The sequence below is a fragment of the Diadema antillarum genome, unplaced genomic scaffold (genome assembly GCF_040938485.1).
Source record: "Diadema antillarum isolate AM-2024a unplaced genomic scaffold, OU_Dant_1.0 seq00001199_RagTag, whole genome shotgun sequence".
In the NCBI taxonomy this organism is placed as follows: domain Eukaryota; kingdom Metazoa; phylum Echinodermata; class Echinoidea; order Diadematoida; family Diadematidae; genus Diadema; species Diadema antillarum.
Genome location: NW_027271993.1, coordinates 564277 through 589760, shown reverse-complemented (window position 1 = coordinate 589760; position 25484 = coordinate 564277). Strand labels below are relative to the sequence as shown.

Here is a 25484-nt window from a genome sequence, read left to right as displayed (position 1 = left end):
AGATCATACAACTCTAAGAGGAATTCAAAGTTTATCTGATGAAAATCGGTTTTGAAATGGCTGAGATTAAGAATTGCGATGTGGTTGTTGCGATGAGCCGTAATTCCTAATAATACAATGAGCTAATCATCGTTCACGACCACACAGAGATAATGTGGAAATCAGGGCTATTGATCTTATCGGTCAAAGCAAAGCGTGAGCTCACCAGCATTGATTTCGACGTATTATCGTATGGACCGGGTTTCACATGAAATACATTATGTGCTGTATTACTTTTGAACGTCATTTGATTCTATTCTTTTGTTGTTTGTTTTGTTTTGTTTTGTTTTAGGGGAAGGGGAATGCGATGTTAAAAAGAAAGCAGCATTTGCTGTTAGTAATTTCCCACTTCTCACTACTATCAGAAGAGAATAAGGGCGATCAAACATGGATAGAATGATCAGGGAGGTGGGAAGTTCCTCCTCCCTGAAATGACGGTCACAGGTTGAACCCAGTCAATTCATAGCAGAGTGGAATAGCCTTGGAATGGACCGGTTTGCCGGGGAAAGGGGAGCGATCGAGCCATGGAGGGAGGGGGAGGGGGGTGAGTCAATCAGATAGGATCCCTGTCTACATTACCATGGGATGTGATCAAGGAAAGGGAGAAAACACAGGCTGCCATCGACTGAGTGTAGCTCCGAGTGACAGGGACCTATAGCTCGCCTCCTTCTTGAGGGAAACCATGTCCCGCGTTATTGCGGTGACTAATTGTGGGAGAAGGAGGCGGCTTCCGTCCTAGCTACGGGTCAATCACCTTACTCCATTACCAACGCGACGACGTAAGAATGTGAGAGGGGTTCCTTGTCAAGAAAAATCTCGTCTCGGAAGCGGTACAGTATAAGAGTCACCATCCTCCTGTGAGTCGTAAGAACACTGAAAGACGACCAGGCCCGCAGATGACTTGTCTCCACGAAGAGCGATCCTGAAACCGTGACCCAAAATAAATTGAAGCGTACTGGGGGAAAAAAGAAAGCTAATTTACCCATTGTTGCTAGCTATCAGAATCGATTATTCTATGGCCTGTGTGCCACTGACGGACTTGTTTACATTCGTTTTTCCCCCTTTTATTGCACTCACAGAGAGGCAGATTGAAGTAAATGACCCTAAGTCTGATGATTTTGTTTACGTAAGTCCTGCATTTCAGTTCGTGGTTTATTATGAAGTTAGAAATTGTAAATGGCGACATAATCACAGATTCACGTGAATTCTTTATTTTAATTTTTCACCCTCCCGAACGAATCTAATGCAGCAAGCCTTACAATGCAAATATACCCTTGATGGAATGGATATTCAATGGATGGTACGATGCGATGGTCATACACGGCTGTTGTGACCCTATCGCGTGTGAAAAACTAAATTTTTATGATTTTTATGACAGCAATTAGTATTTGGATCCCTCTTTAAGTCATCATTCTTTGAAGAATCATTCGTCATCAAACCTGCTGTTGTGAACACGTGACTGGGGCAGCGCGGTGGTGTTTTAAAAATGACAGAATATGCCGATCTGCAGCCCTGCCCAAGATCTAGTCGAACGTTTCGCGAACATACAACGCCAAAGTCGACATGTTATTAATCACCCAATTTCTTCCCCTTCGGGGCAATAGCTGGTAAACCGCGGAAGTATGCGGCTTCAAGTAGATAATCCCCTGATTACAAAGAAAAAAAAAATGCAAAACAACGTTGGAGCCGACAGCGAAGAGGAAAGGAAATTGGAAACGATCCACATCATTCCTTAGACGCTGCAAATACCTACGGCGTGTCACTAGCCCCAACAGTCAAGAAGCTGATTGGGTACTTTATCGATACGAACAGGTCGACGGCACACGCGCCAGGATGGGCAGGAATCAAGTTCGCGCATTGATTCTGGACGACATATTTCACTTTTTACTGCGCGCCTCGACCGGGTATAATTGAATCAAACTTTCACGTCATAATTCATTAATTCAAAGCGACTGTTTTTCACTGTTCATGGCGACCGTGAGCGGTATAATAGTCGCCCCTCAATTAATCCCGATCATCTGACGGTGTCATTCGCTGATCTTCTGCCAGACACGACAGCAGCTATCCAGCATGGGGGACGCGTACTTGTCTTGTCAGGTTAATAATGAAGCTAATTCGTTAGATGAGTAAATCTAAGAATTCGTGTAGGCCTATCCAAGCACGTAAGACGTTACGGAATGCGGATCCTTCCAACTAGGGGATCTGCATTTCCCGACTATTTCCGACACTTATTACCGATTACAAAATCTCCATGTTCAAGTTTACTTTGATAAAGTGTAAAAGCGAACAAGCATAGCGGTGACGGTTTTCATCACCATTACAGTCGGACTAAAATATTGGGAAATTCTGGAAGATTCATGTATTTGAATTCAAACAGTAATATTGGTCGCAGTCTCATTTGCATATTACATGAGGTGACGATGTCATATCGCCTCACGTAACGACTGTCAGATCGATTGTACATAATAATAATAATAATAATAATAATATATATATATATATATAATATATATATATAATATCTACAGATATAATGTAATATATTTTTTTTTTGGGGGGGGGGGATGGGGTGCTGATACAACTATTAGAACCCCCTCTCTACATTAAAAGTCATCGTTACCAAGTTATCATCTGATGAGAGGGATATGATGTACGTTGTTTATATAAATCCCTTTCAAACAGGGAACAGTTAAAATCTGAATACCGGTCAATGTGAGACAGTGTCGTCGTGACATCAGCTAATTTGAATATATGATCATCTAATTTGAATACTGAGTGTGATAAGTATGATATCATTATCTCGTGAGGCTTTATCGTGACTCAGAAGAAAAATCTCGGAACAGTGCCAATTTAGATCTGCTGTTTAGGAAACATCTACGGTTCTGTGTCAGACTCTAATGCATTCAATCGAAGTAATCTCGACCATGGAGTCAATTTCACCTTACATTTAATTTCACTCGTTCCCTATCTAGAATATTGTAGGTCGTAGTGTATTAGCATTCCTACTGATACTGGCCGATAGCTTAGTTCATCTCGCTAAGGCGTCTCACAGTGTGCAAGCAGTAAGAGTACGAAGGCCGGGCAACCTTTCAGCAAGGTTGTAAATATATATTTTGAAAATATTTTATTCCCCTGACATAAAGAAAAACACGTTCGGGTTGCAAGTTGATGTTAACACGATGTATATGTATATCAGTAGGGCAGTCACATAGCAGTTCGGCGGGATACTTTCGGGGGTAATTTGTGGATTTATCAAACAAAAAAGTAGAAGGAATTCCATTGTTGGTCAAGGGTAGCACTGCCGGTCAACAACTAAACGCTCCATCATGGAATTCTTCCACCTGTTTCCACCTCGTCTCGCCTCGTGTTTGCCCATCTTGCTCCCCTCTCGCTCTACGCGAGATGGAGACCTTATTCGAGTACAATGTATGATGTTCAACATTAGAATACAACATCATGTAGGATTTTTTTTTTTTTTTTTTGCAAACAGGTTCACTGGACAAGTTAATGGAAAATTTCAAATCTCAAAACGTTACATCAGAATCATATATTGTTTAGGCGAAACGAGATCGTTATGAGAGAGAGAGAGGGGGGGGGGGAGGTAAAGAGAAGTACTACACGACTCTAGAACTCTTAGATTCTAGAAATGATTCTTTTACCGTTGTTACATCCCGATATCTTCATGATCTACATAAACATACGCCGTTAACTATTATAATTATGGCTAAGGCTAAATGCAGACGTAAGGTTGTAAGCTAGAAGGTTGGGAATCAGGACTATGCGGGCTCGACTCAGAAGGAAGAAAGTAATTGAAAGTCGGCGTAGTCTACTGACTTCGTCGCTGATTTGTACCCCGCGAAGAAAATAACAGGTTTATAATTATGCGGTATCCAAACTTTCAGCTGTAGGGGTGGATCACAAGATGTGATCGATCGCTCACTTTCCTCATCTCTCATGTTAAGGATTATACATCTCCAATGTTTTTTGTACACCTCAACGCGCGCGCGCACACACATACACACACACACACATACACACAAGCCGCTATGAAGTCTCCGTCGTCAAGCTGTTAGGGCGTACGTTGGCGTTCCATATCGAAAGACCCGGGTTCGAGTTCCGGCGGAGACGATTTTGTTCATTTCATTTTCATTTCATTTCATTTCATCTTATTTCAACTCGTGCACCATTTCAAAAAAAAAAAGACGAAACAGTATAAGAGGAATAACAATTTCAAAGCTACGCACCATTTTCTTCTTCCTCAAATCTAACATCATATACTATCGTAACTATACTGTACATAGGCAGTGGAACACCGAGACGAGAGCAGTCTCGATCTTGGGTAAATACCTTCTACGGAAACACGCGACCACGGCGTTACAAACTGAAATACATAATTCGGTCTTTGATTGGACTGAACGATATGGCGTTAAAAATAAACTTGTGCCGAAATCTTGGCGAACGCTTTTATAGCCGTACTCCCCTCGTCATCCCTCCAAATTAGACGGATTGGTAATAAACTACATGAGAGGAAAACCTGCATAGACTTCGAAATGGAACCTACCTTTCACTACCCCTTCCAATTCCAAAATCAAAAGTCCTTCCCTACACCAGTAACACTTCCTGTCTTAAATTCGGAAGATCCTGTGCGCGTTTCTCTATCAGCGTCTGCACGTAATATAGGACCAAACGGCCCTGCACTTTTTTATTGAGTTGACAATGATATCACACGTTGCGTTTGAACAGGTTGAACGATATCAGCGGCTATAATAGTTGTTGGATATCCTTGCCGTCAATGGTAAATTTTTTTTTATTTCGATTTTCTTTATCATTCTTACTAGAGAAATCCTGGTTTATTTTTTTCCGTCTTTGCTAAACTGAAACGCTACAAAAAGTCATGTGCTTAATGCTTTAATCATCCTTTCCGCCATCCGTGAGGTAAAAGATAATTGGGGTAATTTCATCGTAAGCCAGAAATGGTGACACTTAATAGGATATCAATTAGCTCGATTGGAATATCTGATTTAAAAAACAGTTTTGCTGTGTACTGAAAAATTAAATGTCAATCATGATCCATATCTCATTTTGCAACAGTCACAGCCGGAAGGCAACATGACAGTGATATGTATTATTTATCTAGCGATTTGATGAAAAAAAGTGAGGAATATTCATTCTTGTGCCATCGTCGTTTTATTTGTATGGGGAGGACGTTCAGGTTTCCTTTGCGGAAAAGAAAATCATCTCATTTCGTACTTATTTCAATTCCTTCATTTTGACAGAATTTTCATTGTACATGAAAAATAGATACAAGAAAGACCATTAATCTATTATGAATATCCGTGTCTTTAATTAGGCTTACTATTAATACAATTTACGCGTTATGGAAATCAATGAAAGAAATTAGACAAACGGCGTGATAAAGTGTCAATAAGTTAATTATGTGTATCTATTATATTCATATTTCTATCTTTATTTATAAAGTCGTGGTAGGTCAAAAGTATACAAATTGCCGGCAGAAGAATAAATCAGTATATGTTAAAACATTAATGATTTCTCGTGTATTGTAGCATGGTATAACATACCTTCAAATGAATTCATACTTATAGGCCATACACTATAGTTGAACTCTTGCCCGGTCACCGTACAAAGATTATATAACCGCGTTGAGTATCCGTTTCAGACGGACACCAGATACCTCACATACCCCCTGGATAACTGGGCGCCATTGCGTGCCGTTCCCGTGAATCCTATCTATCACCCTCACTGTCCTTTCAACAACCAAACTGGCTCCAGTAGCTACAATACTCTTGGGGAACAGTAGAGGCGGGGGAAGCCATAGAGGGGGCATGGGGGAGGAAGGATTGGATCGTGAACACTTCACTGCCATTATCTATTTTAGTATAGTAAATAGGTAGAGTGAAATTTGCGTTGTGATTGGTTGGATAGTATCACGTGATTGTGCAAAAATTCCGGTATAGTGGCACGACCGTGCCACTATACCGAACGCTTACAGTGCGTGCCTACGCTTTATATACGAAGAGATTCGCGCAGGGAGGGACGTAGGGCCAAGCATGTAACGTATGCGCGCGTAGAGCACTGGACGCAGAATGTAGGAGTTTATACGCGAGTCTGCTCTGTGATGTATACAATACGCATACGCGGCTGTACTAGCGTCACGCGCTGTGTACGTAAACTACAGTAGGTTGGTGCAGTGCCGGCGGTACGGTGAGTCTTGTTAGATTAAAATTATAGGGCCTAGACCTACGGAAAATACATGTGGATCGAGGGACCTATTTACTATAACAATTAGTGCATGTTCTATTGATGCACCAGTACTGGACTATAGAGCTCCAAATACTAAATTATCCCTCGTGCAGTTCTATTCACCTCGGCCTGCGGCCTCGGTGAAACAAAACAGCACTCGGGATAATTTAGTATTTGTCGTTCTCTAATCCAGTTTATAAAATGGGTTCAAGAATGTAGCCAATAGGAAGCGCTGAAATGAGACACACCTCCTTCCTTTACTTCAGTACAACTGCACTGCCTGTAATCCTATGCTAGATTGCCGATCATCTGTGCGCGCGGCGGCTCCTTTGATGAATTGCATGCATACGCGTACGCGCTGTCAATCCTGTAAACAACTTCTAGTTCGGGCTGCCGGCCGGCCGGCCACTTTGAAGAGCAAATCCAACGATTTAGCAGGTTAATTCTCACGCCGTTTTCACATTATGTTGTCTAGTAGGCCTATATGAGGAGTCTATATCAAGTCTTTAAGGTAAAGGGTGCATATTCTATGTAAAATAAGTAAGTTTTCATGCGGGTGTCCGGAAACCCAACCCCCCATTATACTTATACTGTATGTGCGGGACTTCCGCGAGTGCGACGTGCGTAAAAGTTTGGGACGAACATCTTCGGACGTCTTGACCCACAAAGGTACGTGAAAAACGCTGAAAAATGATGTTAGTAGTAGTATGAACATGTACCTGTTCGACCCCCAAAATCCTCCCAATCCTCCCGATCGATGGGAGGATTGGTATTACGTAATAGTGTGTCATTGAGAACAATAGATGAGGGTACAATGCAAATATGTGACAGATTGCGCAATGGGTGTTCTATAGTGAATGGTATATGTGGGGAAATATGATTTTTATGAGTGTTATCTTTGTTTCGCTTCGATTGTTCTGGTAATTGGTCTTTATGGGTTTTTCTATTTCTCTGGTTTGCAGAGATTCCAAAGACAATGTGTATACAACATGAGTAATATAAACAAAACTTCTTTTTTTTTCTTTTGTACACGTGATTGCTCTTTCAATAGACTGATAGACCCGAATCATAGATCTACAGAAGGCAGATTCATTCATTGTTAGTCTGTTGTACGAGGACAAGGATGCGTTCTTTGAATGATTATAGGTCTCATAGACTGTATACGTGTAGGTGTTGATATGATATTGTTGGGGTATTGCAATGGTCTTGTATAGGTAAAAAGAAATGTTTCGTTCGTTACTATAGTTACAGGGCACACCTTTCATACCGTTAAACCATTTTTTTCCACCATGACTCGCATTTGTACTTTTTTTTTTAATTTACGTTGAATCTACAGTCATCATCATCATCACAATTGTCATTTTGCACTTATTATATATTATATATATATATATATATATATATATATATGCCAGGGTCTCAGAGATTGACTTAACCAGTGTAGACAAATGCGCAAAGATAAGAAATCTACTTGATATGTTGTTTCTTTGGGTATAACACTCTAGACTGAATGTTCGAACAATTGTTTCGCTTCAGTGGTATAGCCCGTTATACGCCTTAATTCTTGTCAGAAATCATGAATTAACTTACGAATGGAGTGTCGTCGAAAAATATCATAAAGCTTGAATTGAGAAGAATATCTTGTGAGGTATGTTTTAGGGCTATATAAATAAAGAAATATATATAGCAGCAGCAGCATCAGGAGAAGCTATGGCTAAAACAGTAGAAACGGAAGAAAATGTATTAAGACAGATAACACACTTCATTACCTGTAAAGAACACTAAAAAAAAAAATTAACTTTGCCCAAGTGGATTTTTTTCCCGAATGTTTGTTCGTTACCGAGCTAGTCTATAGACTCATTAAAATAAAATTACTACAAGCCGCTTTCAAATCCATAGCATCTTATAACCAACTTTATTTTGCTTTTAGTAGTATAACTCGTTTTGAGTCAATTTGCGTATCAATACTTGAATACGTATATTATTATCGTGGCGGTTTAAGGCTGGCAATTCGGCATGCTGTTCAGAAGATTTCGTATCACCACGACAACATCAAACAGTTGATGGATGCGTGATAATCGTTGATTGACACAAGTATGGTCATGTTATATCCCCATATTTAAGAATGAACGTGTCGGTTTCCCCTTCATCAGTGTTTGGTCAGTCGTTTATTTGTTTACATCATCACCATGGCAACAACAAATACACGCAAAAAATGGTCACTTGCTATCGATACGTGATATTATCGTGGTGGTTCTATGGGTCTTGCTGTTCGTGACAATCGTTGCTCGACACAAGCATGGTTTATTTTCATATTATAACCATTTTAAAGAATGAAAGTGTCGGTTTTGTAATGGTCAGTCGTTTATTTGTTAACATTATCGCCATGGCAACAACAAATACACGCAAAAATGATCACTCATTGTACACGTGTTATTATCGTGATGGTTTAAGACTATTATGATTGTGTTGTTTGTGACGAGCTGGACACAAAACTTCATTTAGTTAAACGTTGTCACCGTGATAATTATCCTGAGGAACATGGTTTCCCTTGCGGCCTATGGTCAGTTGTTGTTGTTGTTTGTTTACATTATCGCCATGGGAACAACAAATAAACGCAAAAATGATCACTCCTTGTACACGTGTTATTATCGTGATGGTTTAAGACTATCATGATTGTGTTGTTTCTGACGAGCTTGACACAAACTTCATGTAGTTATACGTTGTCATATAATTATCCTGAGGAATATGGTTTCCCTTGCGGCCTATGGTCAGTTGTTGTTGTTTGTTTACATTATCGCCATGACAACAGCAAATACACGCAAAAATGGTCACTTGCGCATTGCATACGTGACATTAGTTTAAGATTTTGGTCGTATTGTTCATGAAAATCGTTGATCTTCACATGAGTGGTTTATTCATATTGCCGTTTTAAAGAACCAAAATTTCCGGGGTTTTCTTTCTTTTTTTTTTTCTTCTTGTGATAGGGTCTACTGTCAGTCGTTTATTTGTTTACGTTATTGCTATGGTAACAGTAAATACACACCATTGTCAAACGCAAAACGGTTTTATGGGATTGTCGAAAAAACACATACAGTGCTTACTATGTAAGCATTCATGCTCCAAAGAGGACGCGTGGTCATTTTTGAGTTATCGAAGTATGATTTATTTATTTCATCATCGTATTTAAACACGTAGTTCCTACGTCAAAGCACGGTCTTTGACAATTTACTCTTCTTATACATGTACCCGTTCGCACCCCGTGGAGCAGTGGAGCTGTGGAGCGGTGGAGCTCCACAGCTAATGAATATTAATGAGCTCATGAATAGTAATGATCATGAATATGTATGAATATGTATTTATGTAAATGTACATGCATTATGTATGAGTGTGAGATATAATAGTCTGTGAATAGGAGTGGCAATAGCAATAGTGAATTGTGGAGCAGTGGAGCTCTCTGACCTAGCATATCATATTAGTGAGCTTAAGCCATGAATATGTATGATTATGCATTTATGTTAACATTGTATAAACTATGCGTACGCTGTGGAGCTATGGAGCTGTGGAGTTGTGGAGCGGGAGTGACTCTCTCGCAACATGGCTAGTGTGGAGTGTATGTTGTGGAGTCTATCATTTTTGCACGTAAGTTGATGCGAATATAATTATCGTCAAAGTTATTAATTCTAGGTAAACAGACATTAAAAAAAAAAAAGAAATTTGCATGCGTTACATGCACAGATTTAAAACAGCGAAATGACGAAATGACGAAATGACGAAATGACGAAATGACAAAATGACGAATCGACGAAACGTCGAAGTGGTGGATATATGTACAATATGACGGTCTTTTCGTCATTTCGTCATTTCGTCATTTCGTCATTTCGTCATTTCGTCATTTCGTCATTTCGCTGTTTTAAATCTGTGCATGTAACGCATGCAAATTTCTTTTTTTTTTAATGTCTGTTTACCTAGAATTAATAACTTTGACGATAATTATATTCGCATCAACTTACGTGCAAAAATGATAGACTCCACAACATACACTCCACACTAGCCATGTTGCGAGAGAGTCACTCCCGCTCCACAACTCCACAGCTCCATAGCTCCACAGCGTACGCATAGTTTATACAATGTTAACATAAATGCATAATCATACATATTCATGGCTTAAGCTCACTAATATGATATGCTAGGTCAGAGAGCTCCACTGCTCCACGATTCACTATTGCTATTGCCACTCCTATTCACAGACTATTATATCTCACACTCATACATAATGCATGTACATTTACATAAATACATATTCATACATATTCATGATCATTACTATTCATGAGCTCATTAATATTCATTAGCTGTGGAGCTCCACCGCTCCACAGCTCCACTGCTCCACGGGGTGCGAACGGGTACATGTATAAGAAGAGTAAATTGTCAAAGACCGTGCTTTGACGTAGGAACTACGTGTTTAAATACGATGATGAAATAAATAAATCATACTTCGATAACTCAAAAATGACCACGCGTCCTCTTTGGAGCATGAATGCTTACATAGTAAGCACTGTATGTGTTTTTTCGACAATCCCATAAAACCGTTTTGCGTTTGACAATGGTGTGTATTTACTGTTACCATAGCAATAACGTAAACAAATAAACGACTGACAGTAGACCCTATCACAAGAAGAAAAAAAAAAAGAAAGAAAACCCCGGAAATTTTGGTTCTTTAAAACGGCAATATGAATAAACCACTCATGTGAAGATCAACGATTTTCATGAACAATACGACCAAAATCTTAAACTAATGTCACGTATGCAATGCGCAAGTGACCATTTTTGCGTGTATTTGCTGTTGTCATGGCGATAATGTAAACAAACAACAACAACTGACCATAGGCCGCAAGGGAAACCATATTCCTCAGGATAATTATATGACAACGTATAACTACATGAAGTTTGTGTCAAGCTCGTCAGAAACAACACAATCATGATAGTCTTAAACCATCACGATAATAACACGTGTACAAGGAGTGATCATTTTTGCGTTTATTTGTTGTTCCCATGGCGATAATGTAAACAAACAACAACAACAACTGACCATAGGCCGCAAGGGAAACCATGTTCCTCAGGATAATTATCACGGTGACAACGTTTAACTAAATGAAGTTTTGTGTCCAGCTCGTCACAAACAACACAATCATAATAGTCTTAAACCATCACGATAATAACACGTGTACAATGAGTGATCATTTTTGCGTGTATTTGTTGTTGCCATGGCGATAATGTTAACAAATAAACGACTGACCATTACAAAACCGACACTTTCATTCTTTAAAATGGTTATAATATGAAAATAAACCATGCTTGTGTCGAGCAACGATTGTCACGAACAGCAAGACCCATAGAACCACCACGATAATATCACGTATCGATAGCAAGTGACCATTTTTTGCGTGTATTTGTTGTTGCCATGGTGATGATGTAAACAAATAAACGACTGACCAAACACTGATGAAGGGGAAACCGACACGTTCATTCTTAAATATGGGGATATAACATGACCATACTTGTGTCAATCAACGATTATCACGCATCCATCAACTGTTTGATGTTGTCGTGGTGATACGAAATCTTCTGAACAGCATGCCGAATTGCCAGCCTTAAACCGCCACGATAATAATATACGTATTCAAGTATTGATACGCAAATTGACTCAAAACGAGTTATACTACTAAAAGCAAAATAAAGTTGGTTATAAGATGCTATGGATTTGAAAGCGGCTTGTAGTAATTTTATTTTAATGAGTCTATAGACTAGCTCGGTAACGAACAAACATTCGGGAAAAAAATCCACTTGGGCAAAGTTAATTTTTTTTTTTAGTGTTCTTTACAGGTAATGAAGTGTGTTATCTGTCTTAATACATTTTCTTCCGTTTCTACTGTTTTAGCCATAGCTTCTCCTGATGCTGCTGCTGCTATATATATTTCTTTATTTATATAGCCCTAAAACATACCTCACAAGATATTCTTCTCAATTCAAGCTTTATGATATTTTTCGACGACACTCCATTCGTAAGTTAATTCATGATTTCTGACAAGAATTAAGGCGTATAACGGGCTATACCACTGAAGCGAAACAATTGTTCGAACATTCAGTCTAGAGTGTTATACCCAAAGAAACAACATATCAAGTAGATTTCTTATCTTTGCGCATTTGTCTACACTGGTTAAGTCAATCTCTGAGACCCTGGCATATATATATATATATATATATAATATATAATAAGTGCAAAATGACAATTGTGATGATGATGATGACTGTAGATTCAACGTAAATTAAAAAAAAAAGTACAAATGCGAGTCATGGTGGAAAAAAATGGTTTAACGGTATGAAAGGTGTGCCCTGTAACTATAGTAACGAACGAAACATTTCTTTTTACCTATACAAGACCATTGCAATACCCCAACAATATCATATCAACACCTACACGTATACAGTCTATGAGACCTATAATCATTCAAAGAACGCATCCTTGTCCTCGTACAACAGACTAACAATGAATGAATCTGCCTTCTGTAGATCTATGATTCGGGTCTATCAGTCTATTGAAAGAGCAATCACGTGTACAAAAGAAAAAAAAAAGAAGTTTTGTTTATATTACTCATGTTGTATACACATTGTCTTTGGAATCTCTGCAAACCAGAGAAATAGAAAAACCCATAAAGACCAATTACCAGAACAATCGAAGCGAAACAAAGATAACACTCATAAAAATCATATTTCCCCACATATACCATTCACTATAGAACACCCATTGCGCAATCTGTCACATATTTGCATTGTACCCTCATCTATTGTTCTCAATGACACACTATTACGTAATACCAATCCTCCCATCGATCGGGAGGATTGGGAGGATTTTGGGGGTCGAACAGGTACATGTTCATACTACTGTTAGTTTTCGAATTTTCGACCCATTTTATAAAACAAATGATGCACAGGATTAACACGCACTCTATCCTGTGCATCATTTGTATAATAGTGCATCATAGAGCATGCACTATTTGTATATTGTTTTATAAGCATGACACTTCTTGCGCGCCCGCGCGCTTGCGAGCACTGCATCATTTTTTTTTGTCAAACTTTCTGCTGGGAAAAATATATGTTCTCATTCAAGTATGCCTGTACCTCAGAGTATACTACAGTACATGTCTACGGCCTACACGTACTTTCGTAAGAAGTTGCGTTATCAAGCCATATTCTGCTACAAAGGACCTTTCAGACAGGTAACATTAACAAGGTGTGATGGTATCCTACTACGATTTCATTGAATATCTATCTTGATTTTTTTTTTGTTGCTGTTGTTGCAGATGTTGTGGTTCAGTCACAGCACTTTGCTGATGATATTTACTATAGTCATAGCACTCCACTTGACGACAAATTTAGTTTTTCTTTTGTGTGTGTATGACAGTGTGAAAAAGTTGTATCGATGGTCATGATGATGACATTCTGAATCATGATTCATGATACACCTCACTGTCGCCTCTTCCGGTCACATATCGGCAGCAATGTCCAGGGGAATTTAAGATGGCGGTCACGAGAGGTATAAGCTGTCATGGGGCTCGTTAGGGAAAAGCCTGACATCCTTACCTTGCCATATGACTATCAAGGAAGCTCTCCCAGTCGAAAATTATTTTTATAGATAGTAACCATAAAAACCTGCTTGTCATTTTCACCTTGACATAGTCGTTATCAACTGTTTCATAGCCTGTAATCAAAGTTAAGTTGGGAAAACATCGACTACATTTTCTACTTTTTGAATGAAATGTACGTGAGCGTTCGGGGAGAAGCGATGCGATGATTTGTAACTTGAGAGCGTGCAGGTGTCTCTTTGCAAAGCAAAAATGGATAGGAACAGGTGGAAGGTCAAGTGGAAGGGTGCATGATCCATTTTTCGGGCCAAACCATCGCCCGCCCGCCATGTCCTCTCCTCAAAGTAGGCCTGCTGCATGCTTGTGGTTGCGCCCAACGCTCCTCATGCCCCACAGATTCGTTTCCGTTCACATCGAAGAGTTAGCACGGGAACGGTGTGGGGAGAAACGATAGCTAAAGAAAACTTCCCGTTCACATTTATCGCTGCGGATGCGCGCATCAACACATCAACGCATCAAAGCGTCGCTTACAATAATCACACTGAGAACCACCACTCATGAATATACCCATACATCACGGCTTAATCATAATCGTGCACCATGCTGCCCATGCAATCCCGGCTAACGGCTTCAACGTTGCCCACCTACACGGACGTTTTTCGAATCAGATCTAGCTCATACCGCACTTAATCACTTTTTGACGTGGTTCTGGAACATTACGTTTTCGCTTCGTATTCGAAATGAAATATTGCAATCCATAAAATCCAGCTACGTATAGCGCTCCACGTTTCTCCTAACAAGTATTGGCTATCATATGGCATGTCCAATCCTTCACTCTCCTGAAGTTTCCCGATTAGTTTAACAGTATCAAGTGGATAGAACGGTAAAATTTTATTCGTAAATATCAAAATATGTTTATGCAATAGCTTGTAAGAATCAATCATTTCTATAATTCTCAACAGAATGCATGTGTCGCCGTGCTGGACAAGGGTAATTGTACCAAGCAAGCAATGGACAAAACAGCAGATCAAAACGACGCCATCGCGACTGTCACAAAATTTGGGCTCCGGTCACTTTGTACGCAGTAACCACTCACTCTCATAAAAGGAAGAAACTGACAGAACAAGGTATATACGCCATTCGTCCTATAGAAGTGTTCCTTTTTCCTTTGGCCCGAGCAGACGAATTAATATGACGCGATTACTCTCTTTGACTGCGATGCCCTTTGAGCTTATTATTTCTTCTCTTCTGATTAAACGAGGGAGAAAGGACATGCAGAGTGATAACGACTCTAGAAAACAATCGCAGGTACAACGTTTGCCTTATGCGGCAATTTTTCGCACGTGAGATCTTTTTTTGCTCATATTTCTTATCGCCTATGAATACGCCGGGGCACAAATCCAGTATTTTCCGCTGAGTAAGCAAAGTAAAAAATGGCTTCCGCGACAAACCTTTAATAGTAACTTTGTACTCCGAGGGCACGATATAGGACCTTTTGAACAGCTTGACCGTGTTTTTGCAGTTTATGGAAGGTGAGAATTACAGGTTGATTGGGAGACACCAGTTGCTGATTGGACAAAAATTGCTAGGCGTCACAAAAGTGATTTTTTTTTATATTCGGATAAACCCAGCTTATACCCAGCGACATTAACCACAATCATTTCTCTTTCAAATATAGGATAAATGGATATTGTCGATGATTTGCAGGAAGTGGGCTCGGAGCTTTTCGTTGTTGCAATAATCAGCCTAAATCAGGTGACGAATTCGTCGGGCAAAAACCGTTTGTTGTAATTTAAAGGGATCGTACAGCTTTGGTTGAGACCCAATTTCAGGTTTCTAACATTTTTGGTGAGATAATGAGAAACCTCTTATGAAATATGAAAGAGCATGTAATTCTATGAGGAATTAAACGTTTATTTGCGGAAAATTGATTTTGAAATGGCTGAGATATCCAAAAATGAGCGATTCTAATAAAGTGTGGGACCCACACTTTAGTGCGATCGCTTTGTTTTACTTTGTTTTTGGATGTTTCAGTCATTCCAAACCCGATTTTCATCAAATAAACTTTGAATTCCTCTTAAAAAGGTATGCTCTGTACTATATCATAAGTGTTTTCTTGGTATCTCGCAAAAAGTTTAAAGCCCAATTCTCATCTCCACCAATACTGTACCATCCCTTTAAGGAAGTCAACAGCATCGAAATGCCGTCACCCAACGTCGCCACATCTCAGCGTCGGTCCAGCGTCGCCTCGTTTCAAGACGTTTATTGTCATTTTTTTTAAGTCCTCATTAATTATTCTAGCTTTAATGCTAATGTGTTTGTCTGATTTGTGTAATTCGAGTTGCACAATATTCTTTTTGTGATTTTTTTTTCGCCGTAAATGAGTATGGTGACACTGACAAATGCGAATCATTGGCATGTGAGGTTATCAACTGGGACTTTGGTGAAAGAGATGGTGCGTAATTCAGTGGCTCGTGGTAATTCATACCCTCGATAATTACGTCTTTTGCATTTTTCATATCATGTCCATTGTCTCTTCATCGGAGGCATCCTGGGGATTCATGAATATTTAAAATTCTGCTCAAATCGAATGCTGAAATGAAATAAAATCAGTTAATTGTGACTGTGATTAATCTGCTCAGTCTACAACTTAAAGCGATGGTATTGATATACCCATCTGACCGTACAGGGGCGAGCGAAGGGTTATAGATTCACATTCTCGATACAGAGATTTCGCTGGTCCATCTCCAGTACGTTGTGGTACCAACACTTGGCCGATCTCGGTGAAAGAAGGAAAATGGCCCAGCCAACGGGCGGCGCAAAAACACGTAATTCAGTCTCCATGGCCTTGAATGTCAACCTCTGTCCAGCTCTAAGCCGTCCCCTTGATTGGAAAGCGATGACAACAGCTTGGTGAATACAGTGCGCCCTCACCTTCCATTTCTGCCAAACATAATTCTTGAGCAGTGCTGAAGGTTTTCCGCGGGGGTACCTACTTACACACCTGACGGGGAGCGAAGAAGGAGACGAAGGTAATGTTCGTTTCGACCGTCCTCCAGCGTGTCATGTGTTGGGCTTTGTTTGTTTGTTTGTTTTTGCTCTTTCTTCACGTGATCATTCCAGTTAAAACTTCTACTTTAGTAACCTCAAATTGCTGTATCTGACTCTTCACAAGCGCAATCAGAACAGCGCAAGACTGTGAGTGTTGTGTGTGTGTTTTTCAAACAGTTCCCGGTATCCGGTGATGAGAGCTTTCATAGTGTTTCGTCCGTCAGACAGGCACTTGTATGGAGTAAAGGATCATATTATTATGATCATACGATGACAGTATGAAACTTGCAATGCAGGGCCGCGCACTTGAAATCTGTGGCTTTAATTCGCGAGACATATCACAAGTTGGTTACACAAAATACGACGTGTGACTAATATTCACATTGCTTTTTAGTCCACATTAACATCTTTCACTTTGTACACCGCTGTATCACGCTGGTATGCTGGAATTTTGAAGATTGGCTGTGTGTGGTGTGTCTTGTGTGTGTGCGTGGGTGGTAAGGTGTGTGTGTGTGTGTGTGTGTGTGTGCAAAAGGAATATATGAAACGAACTTTGGACTTTCTTTTACTTCACATTTGTAGGGCAACCGCTTTATCAGTCAATTATCGGTAGATCAATCAATACTTTTTGGCAATCGCGGATTTTCACTCGAGTTCTTTTTAGTCCATTCAGCTTGGGTTAGCTCACCTATCAAAATTATCTTTTTATTGGAGCGACCATGCACAATTGTCGTTGGCAGTCTATTCAGAGCAGTAATTTATCACCGGTGCTGTTTCTCGTTGGACTCCTCCATAAATTCAGCGATTGTGCCTAGGGGGAGAAGGGAGAGGGGGATATTGTTCCGAGGAGGGCCCAAGAATTGTTCGAGGTATAAAAGATGTTTAATGAACGGTATGGAGCCGGGGTTTTTATCCGGAGGTTCTGCTGGAAATATCCTGCAATCGTAAACACATTCCTGCACAGTTTTCATAAGACCATTATTGTGCTTTTTAATGAATAAGTTCCGAGATAGTCTATGAAAGGGACAGAGATCCAGCACCGATTCACAACAGTTCTCCTTTGAAAGGGGCCAGATCATTTTACATTGAGATGATAACTGCGAAGATGACGCGCAATGTTTATTGATGACTATCGCGTAGAAGGCGCCCTCCCGTGAAGAACAGGAATGTATAATTTGCATCTTACCTCTAGTTTGCTCACTAAACTCTTGTGTGAAACGTGGACAAAGTGGCGTGTCAAAAACCAAACTGGGGTGCACTGTACACGGTTGCTTACACTACGTCAACATCTTACAATGATCGGCAAAGGCTATATATTATACATCTACTTGTTTTACAGAGTACTCTTATTTGAATACCTGTTCGGCCCTGGTTAATGAACATCATTCAATACTTGGCAGTCAGTCGTTCATGAAAGCGATGCGAGAAAGGCGATCAAAATACCCAAAGGAAATATTATGCCCGCTGTTGACTGATTATCGCCTGTTACCATGGTTACTGATCTGCCATCATTGCTAGTTGCTATTGCTGTTAGGGTGCGTTTGAAACGGGGCCATACATCAATTATTGCATTAAGACAGTTATTGCTGATTTAATTCTCACGGGAATTCGGCATACCAATATGAGTGATGGGATGACATATTTTTATGAAGTCCCAAATGTGGTCCTTTTTTTCACAAACTTCACTAATTTCTTGACTGATTTAGCAGGAAGAAAAATGATGGAAAACTCTATAAAGGATGTGTCACAACCGTATGTTATCAAATGAGGCACGCAGTAGCTTTGAAAATCGTCACTAATGTTACACTATTGACGTTGGGGCACAAATATGATTTCAATGCTTGTCTGTAGAAACGGCGCCAGTTCCTTACCAGGAAAAAGAGACAGTTGGAAAAGAAAACTCAAAGCAAAAGGCAACAAAACAAAATGTCTCCACGATATTATGAGACATGCGGCTGGCTGACATACCTCCGGGCGGCCAATACTTTCTCTATTCAACATCCCGACGTTGGCCCTCGAGCAGTTTATTTCATTCATCAAACACACCTCTCCTTCACATAACAGAGCAGCGCTACTTCAGTATGCTCATTGTTGAATACCTTTCATCTCAGGCCAGAGAGAACTGGCGAAGGGTCGCTTGCTCCAGTGTCGGGGAAACAGGGCGTTGCTTGAAACCAGAGTGTACAAATATGATGCATCACCCTCAAACCCCCTCCTCGCTTCTTAACCCCCCCCCCCCCCCCCCCCCGCCACCAAATTCTCTGGAAGGGGGTCTTTTGAAACGTACATTGTGCCGGTGCGTTTTGTGCGGCGTTGCCCTATTGTACCCCCATTGTGCAGCCAGTTCGGTCAACACGTTCGTCGGGATCACAGGTGTACAACACGGCTTACGCTTCACAGTCAACGCACGACGAAGTGCTATTGAACATGGAGGTTCCATTCCTATTCTGCCTTGAGGGATTATTTTTGTATTATCCCAATAGTCCAACAGAAATGGCACATGATAAATAGTTCACCTTTCACAACCCACACTAAAATTCCCGCTTTCATTTACCTGGGGGCCCGTTTTATTTTTTTTTTCTCCCGAGCGCGATAAGTATTGTAATCGAGATTATGAGGTACGTCTTGGCAGGAGTGTAGGGATAGCAGGAAGTCAGTGTTCATGGATCACATTCCATCTCTTCCATCGTGACAATAATATGAAACATTTCATGTCGAATACATTTGTATTCTTCCAGACGTTGCAATGTCCCTGACTTCAAACAGTACTCGAAACGACACAGAAAATCAAACATCGACTGTAACAGAAAACAGAGAACAATTTTAGCACATTAGTATATAGTACATAAAACTTGGCGAAGCAGTCGGCTTCCGCCTTTGCCTCATGCTCCCGACTTATTCGAGAAAATAGCCGAGAATTACCATGATATTGTTGATCGCAAAATAAAATGCGCGCGTCACTCTCCGCTCTATGTGGCAAACGACACATGGCTTTGGCATTCATTCGCAGAACATGACATGAGGAGGGGGGGGGGGGTGGGTCTCTACAGATAATCAATCTCGTTTGAGCACAAATTGACGAATTCGTGTGGTAAAAGTATCATAATCTCTTTTCCATGGTTGTGTCGCTGTATGCTAATGAGAAACGAAACCCAGGGGCTAAGGGACGACCCTGAAACGCTCGAAGAAAATCGAATAAGAACCGAAAACTTTCAGAACTGTCCATCTTACTCAGAAGAAATCAGAGCCCAAATTTGACACGTGCGTTTCTCTCTTACAATCTCAATAGCTATTTTCGCATGAACGTGGGTGGGATTTCAGAGAAACTAGTGTGTGTGTGTGTGTGTGTGTGTGTGTGACAGAGAAAGAGAAGTCATGACCAAGGGAGCCTGAGAAAGTGAAGGGTAAGAAAGTAAAAAATCACAGCCTATCCATGACATGAGAGCCTACATCAGAGCTACTACAGATACAGGGCATGGTGGTAGTCTGTCATTCGAAGAAAAGGCAGGGTTGCGAAGCAGTTTTGGTAAATTTATTTAGGTCCTGATGTCGCATCTGGCAGCATATTTATTATACATCTATTATTGCCTCACGTAAAACAAAAATAGAAAAGAAAAAACAAACAATCATCATGCATTCAAACAGGATAACCGTTTGGCTGAGAAGGAAACAAAGTATCTACATTCAACATTGTTTAACGTCCACTGGCCTTATACCACAATCATCTAACGACGTTCTTGAGAGCTGAGAGACCAATACTTCGGCGGTTTCGGAAATAGGAACGAAGGTTGATCATCTTATAATGGGAGAGATATTACGAGTCCTTATTTGTCTTTTTTCGTTGCTGGGACTTGGTTCCTGAACCTTGATGACAATCGAAAGCATTGGATAGTTTGGATTATTTTTGCTTTTGTTTTTGTTTTTTCCTTTTGATTATTATATTGTTATGCGCACTTGAGTATGTAGGCCCTATTCTTTAATACAGAAATTGCGCAATATAAATTCACAATTATTATTATTCATTATTATTATCATTATCATCATCATCATCATTACTATCAATATCATCATTAATTATTAGTATCATCATCATCATTATCGTACCATTAAGATAGGAGTCAAGCTCCTTTCCTCATGATCCACTCCCTATAGGTCTGAATCTCTCAGGAGGAGCGCCAATTTTTTTTTTGTACTTATCTTTGCCGTTTGTTACGAAAGAGTCACCATCAAAATATGAATAATTGATAACACTTGTCTTTATTTAATACGGGTCTCTTTCCGCATAAAGGTCGTCTTCTGTCCCTACTCGTTCTGGCTGTCCTCGCTGTATATAAGTTATGGCTATTTCTCTCCTCAGATGTTTTTATTGCTATCACAGTTGTCCGCTCACTTGGTCCCTATCACTTCGTCCTTTCTCAGTGTATAACTAAATTATATTAGCCAAAGGACAGTCTTCAATCTCTCGGTGAGGACAATCAGACAGTAATGAGAGGGCATCTGTGTGCAGCATCTTAAGTTTTATTAGAGCCAAATATTATCAGTAATAAGTGATGAGATCGCATTGCTCTTAGAAGTCTTTCCCCCCGAGACCTCGTCACCTGAATTCTCTTTCATTTTTTCTTCATTATTTTAATTCCTCTTCAAACTATTCTCCCCTGAAGGGAAATTTCCCGCCAAATAGAGGATGTGGATTGAGTGAATGCAGCGATATCGGTAAACCGCATCAGTAAAGTTTGTGGGAAATCCGTTTAAAAGTTGCGAATTTTTAAAGTTTCTGTGGCGCAATCGCTGGATATGAAAACCATGGTGTCATACAGGACAACCCAGTAAAGAATTTATATGACGAGAATGTCGCAAAATCTGGTGGTTTTTTTTAAATATATAAAACGTATACGCATTCGTTCGACTTGTTATATCATAGATAAGTAACTGAAGGGTCAATATTCCTTCTAAAAGAGGTATAAAGCGACGCGCTCATTCGTTTGCTACAGAAAAATAAAAGTATTATTTTTTTTAATGTTGTCACGAAATGGTGTCACGAAAAAAGCAAAACAAACAAACACCAATAAAAAACGAATAAACAAACGAACAAAAATACACAAAACTTACCCAGACCCTAAGCTGCAATAGAAACATCACTCAGCACACAACAACTCTTTCCCTCTCGATGAGTAGAGGATTTCTGATATCGGGTTTATAACTTTTTCAATGAAACAATACCACCTGCTTGCCTCTATTAGACCACTATTGGAAAAGGAATTACACTGATAAGTATCGAGAAATCATAGTATTATCATACGCAGCACACACGCGATAACGCAGAATCGCTACGAGTTCAGGCCATGCAGATAAACATTCACAATAGGGATAAGGACAATGGTCAACATGTATGTGGAACGCGATATTTTATACCAACTCAAAATTAGCAATGACTTGAAGATGAAGAGGGTTCAAAGTCTATAGCAAAGTCAAATGTAAACAAAAGTCGTGGTAGAGCAGCATAAAAAAAAGGAAAAGAAAAAGGTGCCTGAACCATACCTTTAAAACTGCAGGGAAATATCCAGTGGAAATAAACGCGATGGAGAAGGTGCGAGATGCAATCACTCCTTGACGCCTTGAAGACAGGATGATGGTGTCGATCGCTTGACTGAGCTCACGACGAATATTTTTGCCTTTTGTGTTTTTAAGATGGCAAAAAACAAAAGATATGATCCCGGTTTAGCGACAGCCAAAAACGTTGAGAGATTTCATAGTTCCTGATGCACCTGGGGAAAATACTATGCACTGCCGTGACACTCGGATGACTTTATTCATCTAGCCGGGTATGGATTTACTGAATAGGAGCTGAGTACCACTGCTTGCTGGAGCTTCGTGTCGAGCTACTCACGGGCACAAACTGGCGAAGCGAAGAGTTCGTATGCGAGTTTTATACCGTACTCAACGACGCGCGAATGAGGGGGAAAAAATAATCTCACATCGGCAACCGCAAGAAGCGATTGACCTCAATGTACATCCCCTGTGTACATGGTGTGTATACAGCGAGGTTGTAGCCCGGCAGGTCCTCTCAGCGCTGCTGTGTGTATACGCCCACAAGGCGCTGTTGGTCATGGCCCGCGCCGCGGAGAGATCTTGTGTGCCTGGCAGCTCTCTTCGAATGGGTCAGTGACCGCAGGGGTTGGATTGAGGAGTGCGCAAGAGAAGGCTCGCTTGCATTGCTGTACGTAGGCCTCCGTCCGCGCGCGGAGCCAAGTTGACACCGGGCGTACGCAATGATGTAGATGTACAATGTACATTGTACGCCACCGGTGGGTTTTGAGTACACGGTAATATTTCTATTAGGTTCACTGACTTTGCACTTCTGTGAATAAAAGCACATGATGAACTAGATCGTATTTAATTAGGCGTGCCGCTGAACGCACAGCAGCTATTGACATATCAACGTGCAAACATGGACTATGAGAGGTCAATCGCCTCATTTTTGAATGATTGCATACTCCGAGTTTATGACCGACAATGTACCTGAGACATCATGAGAAAAAAGGTCTCTGACATGATAATTATGTATGATAACACATAGAGCCTACAACACAAGAACAACAGTGATTATGTGAGATATATGAATAGATATACATAAATATATACTAGAGGAACTTGTATATATGTTATAGTGTTACTTTTCTGTTGTTTATATTTACCTTCTGCAGATTGTCAACATTGCTGACGTATGAGTCGAGCAATTAGAACCGCGACTCGAATGAGCAAAGAGTCAAAGACTTATTTATATACAGATAGATATATATAGATGGTATACATAAATAGATATGCCTACAAAAATAAGTTAAGAGACAAAAGGAAAGACAGGGAGAGAGAGAGAGAAGAGAAAAAAATCCTGTATTGAATTTGACAATCGGGAAACGACATAATAGAGGGAAATGAGCTTCCACGCACTATTTTAGCAATCAACCGGATACATTATAGGTCTATGCCGATATATTTATGCCTATAGACCTATATCAATAGCAATAACATGTATGCAGGTCCATACATGATTATAGAAAGACAATTAATCAGTTGTGAGCATTTGTCAAAATTGGCATTGATCGATAAATCGAGATGACAGATGACGGTGAATGCCGCATGCCGTGACATCAGAGAGACGCCACCTAGACACTATTCACATGAATTGAATTGAATTGAATTGAATTTATTCATTTCATTTCCATTTACATTGCATTGCATTGATGTGTACATATTGACACATAATAATACAGTAATATACCAGCATGAATTAACAGAATATAGGGTACTTATACAAACGGAAATGGGGTGATCCAACTAAAAGCATAGCTTGTAAAATTTGTAGGTCATCGCGCACCATGGCGAGTAATATTCATAATTATGTACAGAGTTATTGAGAATATAACATATATACAGACTCCTGAAACATATTTACATAACTTATACATATTTACATCTTAAAGGTAGTAAACATGAAAGAGCGGGAGAGAACGAGAGAACGAGAGAAATAGAGGAAATAAAGTGAGAACCAAAGGGGGGAGAGAGGGGGAAGAAAAAGAAAAAAAGAAAGAGAAAAATAAACCGTGGAATTAGAATGAATAGGAATTCAACATGAATAATATACCATGTAAAAAAAAATGATATAAGATTATCTGAATCAACAGGCGTGTCTGTCACCTCCTCGTCTTTTATTCTCCGATGTTTGTCAGCTCTGATTTTGTCACAATATCAGTAATAATTGTTATTGTGAACAATCAAGATCGGTTAATACAAGCATACAAACATACAGTTGAGACATTCTTAATTCCTCGTTGCATTTTCTCTGTAGGGGTGGCGTGCGCTCCCTCCCCCCCCCCCAATAAAAATGAAAACACTCACACACGTACTCGCACACACGCACACACCCACATACAAACTTTGGCTTTAAAAAAAAGAAAAATTAATAATAAAAAAAGAAAACCAATGACTTTCGGGTGTTCCTGGGAGCATGGACCCTGTACCCGATCAACAATGAACACTAACCACCTCCCCCCCCCCCCCCCCCCAATTATCCCCGGACCAGTACTTAGGGGGGAGGGGACTATTGAGACGTAGTTTTATGAGCATAGCAGTAGTTATTAGAAACGAAGTTACGTTCTGACATGTGTGAAGAATATCTCTCAAGTACGTCACTTATTATCTAGGTCATGTATGGGCAGCCATTTCACAAATCTTTGATCTCACATTATTGGGAGGGAGTTTTGTGTGTGGGCATGTGTTGAATTGTTAAATCATTGCTTTAAATCCTACAATTTGGCCTATACGGAGCTTTTATGCTTAATTCCTGTACCTCAATTTTATACAACAGATTCTGAAAATCTAACAAACCATACGGGTAACTTCGAGTGCTTTTCCGTATAAGCCCTCCATGCTTTGTTATGCTGTATTTATAGTAGCATGGATGTCCGTAGCACTTTCTTCAGATTAGCT

At 40.0% G+C, this 25484-nt stretch overlaps 1 protein-coding gene across 1 annotated transcript in view; it reads right to left on the bottom strand.

The window, feature by feature from the left end:
* The window catches only part of LOC139744644 (cytochrome P450 10-like), a 64179-nt gene extending 41257 nt beyond the window's left edge, over positions 1-22922 (bottom strand). The window contains exon 1 of the mRNA XM_071655074.1: positions 22536-22922. The gene's annotated coding sequence lies outside the window, so the exon portion shown is untranslated. The remainder of the gene's footprint in view (positions 1-22535) is intronic.
* Positions 22923-25484: the final 2562 nt, after the last annotated feature.